The following is a 6,421-nucleotide window of genomic DNA, read 5'->3' as shown; positions in this document are numbered from 1 at the left end:
TTCCCATTTAGGTCACCACAGACCATTGCGTAGAGTTCCCTGTGCTATACAGTAGGTTCTCATTAGTTATCTATTTTATACATAGTAGTGTATATATGTCAATCCCAATCTCCCAATTCATCCCACCCCTCCCTTTCCCTCCTTGGCATCCATAAGTTTGTTCTCTACATCTGTGTCTCTATTTCTGCTTTGCAAATAAGTTCATCTGTACCATTTTTCTAGATTCCACATGTAAGCGATATTATATGATATTTGTTTTTCTCTTTTTGACTTACTTCACTCTGTATGACAGTCTCTAGGTCTATCCACGTCTCTGCAAATGGCACTATCTCATCCCTTTTTATGGCTGAGTAATATTCCATTGTATATTTGTACCACATCTTCTTTATCTATTCCTCTGTTGATGGACTTTTAGGTTGCTTCCATGTCCTGGCTATTGTAAATAGTGCTGCAGTGAACATTGGGGTGCATAAAAATATGGTATTCTTCATGAATTTGTGTGTCATCCTTGCACAGGGGCCATGCTAATCTTCTCTGTATCATTCCAATTTTAGTATATGTGCTGCAGAAGCAAGCACTATTGTGAGATATAAATGAGATGATGTGGGTGGAAGTTCTTTGTAAACTTTAAAATGTTGTACCCTTGCAAAGTTATCATTATCATTACTATTAAGGAATTAGTAAATTACAGATAGTGTTGGAACATGTGGGCTTAGCATTGTGTGATCTTAGGCAATTCACTTAACATCTCAGCTGTTTTCTCATCCCTAAAATAAAAAGTGTTTACTACATAATATCTGAGGTTGAGAACCTGTGTTGGCACAGGCAAATTAGTGCATAATGTTCAAAGACAAATGTGGCTCCATCCTTGCTGACCAGGAATTTATAAGGCAGTTATTAAGATAACTCATGCTAAAACGATAATAATAATTCAAGTTAAACTTTTTTATTGAACTATAGTTGATTTACAATATTGTGTAAGTTTCAGGTATACAGCAAAGTCAGTCAGTTTCATATAAATATATTATATATATATATATTCTTTTTCGGATTCTTTTCCTTTATAGGTCATTATAAGATATTGAATACAGTTCCCTATGCTATACCAAGTTAACCTTTTAAACACAAGTTCCCTGGGACCAAAATGTCCTTGACAGGTAATTTTCCAGATACTAGTATAATGTGCTGGTATCTTCTATTTATCCCTCCAGACCCAATGTCTGCCCTTGTTGGCTGACCTATATGGAGTACATCAATGTGCTCTCTTGTTTCAGGGCTTCTGATTGGGTTCTGCCAGTCAAGAGGTTTATCAAGAGATGGGGAGAGAGAAAAAAAAGAGGTCAGGGTATTTATTCCACCTGCTTTCTTCCTATTGGTTCATCTGAAGATATTTCTTCCCTTGACCCAAGGACACATTGTCTTTCAAGACTGCCCTCTCCACATGACTCTATCCTTCCAAGTTCTGTAAACTACTCTCTCTCCTTGACCCTTTCCCCTAGGGATGAAAGCAGCTCAGCTTTAACTAACCCTGGAATACTTCACAATCCCTTGTAGGGTAGGCAGCCTCCAATATGGCCCGCTGTGGTCCTACTTCCTAGTCCTCACAACCTTGTATAATCCCCTCCTCTTGAATGTGGGCTAGACTTATTGATTCATTTCTCTGTGATTGACTTCTTCCCTTGAGAATTTCTTTATTTAGGGAGATTCAAGTCCACAACCCATTATCCACAATTCTGAAATCCTCAAAGCTCTGAAAGCCAAAAGTGGTAAATTGAGGGCAAATCTGACCTGAAATAACATGAAGCTATTTATAATCTTTATTTATGCTTCTTAGTGTGAGGTTCATAGTTTCACTGCACAAATACTGATGATTTCCACAACATGTTACACTGAGGGTATTATATTTAGAACATACGGTATATGCATTGTATTACAACAAACTATGTGAATTCCAAAGCAAATCTGGCCCCAAGGGTTTCAGATTTATTATAACCCAATATTCAAGCTTGGAAACTATTCTGTCTCTTTAAGATGACTTTGCACTTCTCTGCCTTGATCCTTTATGTGTTGGTTTTAAGGTTTAAGCCTCAGAGAATCATTTTATTTACCTTGCCAGTTGTGGGGAACTCTTCACTGTAATCTCCATAACTGACAATTGTGGGTGAATAGTAGATCTGAGTAAAAGGGGAGGTGGGTGTTAGTATGGAGAAGAAGGAGGGGGAGGAAAGTCTTCATGGGGGTAGGTGAGTTTTCAAGGATAAAGAAAACTCTTTCCTTAAGGTGACACTAGGGTTCTAGACAAAAATAACTGCACAGAGGTGTGAGGCAACCCAGGGTGCATAGACTGCTGAAAACAGCTGACTTATCATAGGGGTCGGGATGAAATGGGATGAGGGCTGTATAGGAGCTGACCCTGGGAGAGTAATACGGGGGAGTCAAGGGTTTCTCACAGCAGAGAGAATTATAATATAGAAAGCCATGCAGCCAACAGTGCAAAGAGAATAGATTGGAGGGAGGGGAGGAAGAGGCAGGGGCCCAGGAAGGGCTTTTGCACAGGTCTAGGAGACAGTCTCAGAACTAAGCAGTGGGGTGGAAAATGGAAGAAGAGAGTCAAGAAAGTTTAGAACAGAGATTCAAAAGGCCTTGGCAGAAGTTGGATATGAAAGGGAAGGGGAGGAGTTAAATCTAAGTAGTTGATTATTGCAGGTAGAGCAAAGTTCAGTAGGCAGAAAGTTAAGTTTTAACATTCTTAACAGCTGATTACTTCTAATTTGAAATAAGAAGATTCTAATTTTACCAAGGTGGAGAGGGCCATGACCAACACACTGTAGTAGGCAGTACATGGACCTGGAGGTCAGCTGATCTCAGTTCTTTACTGTAACCTGAAGCAAAACATTTTCCCTCTCTAAATCTTAGTCTCTTTATCTGAAGAGCCTGGACAGTATCACCAGCTTGACAGGATTTGTGGCAGGATGCATACAGTAAGGAAACAAAGTTGTGTATGTGAAAATTTCTGCCACTTCCACAAGTGTGCAAATGAATACAAGTTACATCTGATTGAGGATACTTGGATCAGAGAGGTTAAGGGTCTCCCCAACATTGCAGAGCAGTGATGGTCCTAGGACCTGAGACTCTGATGCAGGATCTCTGCTCTGATCCCAAAACCTCTGGAAAACAGGCAACATGTGGGCTTAGCCTGGTATATAGCAGAGGATAGAGACAATATGGAGAGCCTTGTCCTCACCATTGTTTCCCCTCACATAATTTACCTTTAGTAGAAGATCAATTCTTTGCCTTGTATTATTTATTGTCAACATGAATAATAAGTACAGAATCGACCACCAGCCTTTAAATGTCAAGGAGGTTAGGCAGAGGGACATACCACAATTAAAAACCTACTTAACAGGATAAGCAAATACAATTCTCTTGAGGGTGTTTTGTCTCACTTGCTTTAGGTAGTTAACTTGCTACAGACATTGAGAGGCAATTACTTGAGTCAATAAATGATTCCCACTCAAACTCGTGGATGGCTATGCATAGGATTTATTTTTAAGTTGGCCAGAAAATCCTAATTTATTTTCTAATTGATATCAGCTGTTTCATCTGCCCTGTCAAACTCATGGCTCTGAAATATCAAGAGCATTTTTCTATCACTGCCAGGGCTCAAAAATGGCTGATACCAAGTCACTGCGGATGACCTCACATGGTCATTGACCAGCTAGCTGTGATAGGCCAACTGTGTATTTGGTAAGCTGGTGTTCATTTGCTCACACCCAGAGGAAAAAGCAATTTGATGATGTGCATTGCTGGACAAGCAGGGGTTACAACTCTGCTTTGGCTTCTTTTTATCTTTCTAATCTTTTGAGGATTGCTAACTTAACTTCTGGAATGTTAGAAGTCTTTGGAAATGGAAGTGATGACACATTTCTTATAAAGAAGCTGGCAAACTGGTACATAGTAGGTGCTCAACTAATATGATATTTCGTCCTTCAGACAGAATGTGAGTGTTTCAGTTGTAAGAGCTTTACAACTTTCATTCATTTACAATCCTCTTTCCAGTTCCCTTCTAGGTCTTCTTCTCACCTTCAAGGACTAGGGTTGGACTATTGCTCTTTCTCTATAGGAATAAGGCTTAGCCTGGACTTGGCTCCCAGATTGCCCTTTATGTCTAATAGTGAACTGGAACAAAGACACACTTAAGCATTAATTCTAAAACCCCATATAATCCTCCTTGAATCATATTCTTTATACCAAAGAATCAATTTGGCTGAATTTTTTTTTTTATTTTATTTATTTATTTATTTATTTATTTATGGCTGTGTTGGGTCTTCGTTTCTGTGCGAGGGCTTTCTCTAGTTGCGGCAAGTGGTGGCCACTCTTCATCGCGGTGCACGGGCCTCTCACTATCGCGGCCTCTATTGTTGCGGAGCACAGGCTCCAGACGCGCAGGCTCAGCAATTGTAGCTCACGGGCCTAGTCGCTCTGCAGCATGTGGGATCTTCCCAGACCAGGGCTCGAACCCGTGTCCCCTGCATTGGCAGGCAGATTCTCAACCACTGCGCCACCAGGGAAGCCCTTGGCTGAATTTTTACTGAGACCACTTAGACAAAACTTCTATTGATTTGTTTATTTCATTTTGTTTTATATCTAAAACTGGTTTATACATTTGGTTCATATATACTTGGTTTATACTTTTGGAGTAAAGCTAGGTAGCAGGGTTACTAGGCTGTGAGTTCCTTGAGTTAGAGATTTCTATCTAGCTTTATACATCTGGTCTTTACACAAGACTTAGAATAAGGTACAGAGAATGTTTCTGATTTGTCTTATTTGAGGGTTTTCCTACCCTCTGGCCACATGGCTACAAGTGTGATCTTCAAGTCCACTCATCCAGAGTCACTTAACTCATGTTTTGCTTTTAACATTTCTTGGGTTTTTACTTTAAAGGCTCTGTTCCATTCAATAGCACCCTAGTGTGACTCAGAAACTCTCAAGTGACATACTAAATGCTCTCTAAAATACATTAAAAGTTTATCTCTGGATAAAACTTAGGATAAGCAAAGTGCTTAAAAAACAAACCAAAGACATGCAATTTAAAGTGTTTGTTCAGTTTAAAAATACATTGGAGATTGCTTATTGGTAGGAAATGACCCAAGAAAAGATAGGCCAAATAATTCCACCTCTCTCTTCTTCTGTCCCCTTCCATACAGTTTTGATATGCATGTATAAAAATAATAATGATAGCTAACATTTATGAGCTATGAATGGCTAAGATACTAGGAGCTCCTGCTATGTACCAGGCCCCAACATAAAGGTTTTTCATGTTTAACTATTTGTTCCTATAATAGTCTCATGGGGCAGGTGCTGTCATTGTCTCCATTTTATAATTGAGGAAATTGGTGCACAGAAGGTTTAAATAACTTGCCCAAGGTCACACAACTGGTATGTTGTATAGACAGGATTTAAACAGAAGTAGTCAGATTCTAAGTTTAAACAGCAGAAATAGTCAATATCAAATGTATTATCCAAAGGATACAAGAAGCTAACATCCACTGGAAAGGCACACTTGTCATGAACTTCCAATAAGAAGTGTAGCCATACATTTCAATGTCAAATAATTCCTTTCAAATGAGGCCAAAACAAGAGCAACCATACACCTTAGGCAACGCTAAGCTTAGACAAGAAAAATATTGAAAATCTTTATTGTCATTATCATTATTAAATATTATATAAGCATTTAAAATGTTCATAAATATTTATTTGAATTATATACTTATAAATTGTATGTGTACATGCACATGTGTGCATGTGTGTATCATATGTACCTATACTTACAGGGCTATATAATGAGATATATATATTATATGGATGTATAGCACATGTCTCAGACATCTATATATTCATCGTATACACTATAGATGTATGAGTAATATAACTCAACCTAATTTAAGTATGTCATTAAAGGGTTCTGTTGCAAACACCTCTTGTTCATCTCTTCCAGTACTCTTGGCCATACCTCTCATTGTAATTACCTCTACAGGGGCAAGTCCTATAGTCTTCCAGAAATTTCTGACAGGTGCAGCCTAATATTTTCTTGTTTTAGACCCCTCTCACTTCCTATCTTTGGGCATCTCTGGAACAGTTAGCACTCACAAATGAAATCTGGGGAAGCAGACGTTCTGTACAACAACGCTGACCCATGAGACTGGCCGCTAACAGAAAACTGCTTCTCCCTTTCTTCCCCAGACTGATGATTCTGAGATACATTTCATAAAGTTTCCCAAAGGCTCGTTCACAGTATGAAGTGACCAGCCACCCACTGGGTGGCCAACTTAGGATGCAGTTGGATTTCCCTCCTTTCCTGCTTCATTCCCCTATCTCTTGCTTCTCCTTTTTGCAATCACATTCTCGAATTAACCACTCA

The 6,421-nt window shown here is 39.0% G+C and overlaps 1 non-coding gene across 1 annotated transcript; it reads right to left on the bottom strand.

Annotated features, from left to right (window-relative positions):
- Positions 1-471: 471 nt before the first annotated feature.
- LOC137768956 (U6 spliceosomal RNA) lies at positions 472-578 on the bottom strand. Its single transcript, XR_011074875.1, has one exon. It is a non-coding gene; the product is annotated as a U6 spliceosomal RNA (small nuclear RNA).
- Positions 579-6,421: the final 5,843 nt, after the last annotated feature.

This window comes from Eschrichtius robustus, chromosome 8, assembly GCF_028021215.1.
Source record: "Eschrichtius robustus isolate mEscRob2 chromosome 8, mEscRob2.pri, whole genome shotgun sequence".
Lineage (NCBI taxonomy): Eukaryota > Metazoa > Chordata > Mammalia > Artiodactyla > Eschrichtiidae > Eschrichtius > Eschrichtius robustus.
The sequence above is the reverse complement of the archived record's forward strand: the minus strand, read 5'-3'. Positions and strand labels throughout refer to the sequence as shown.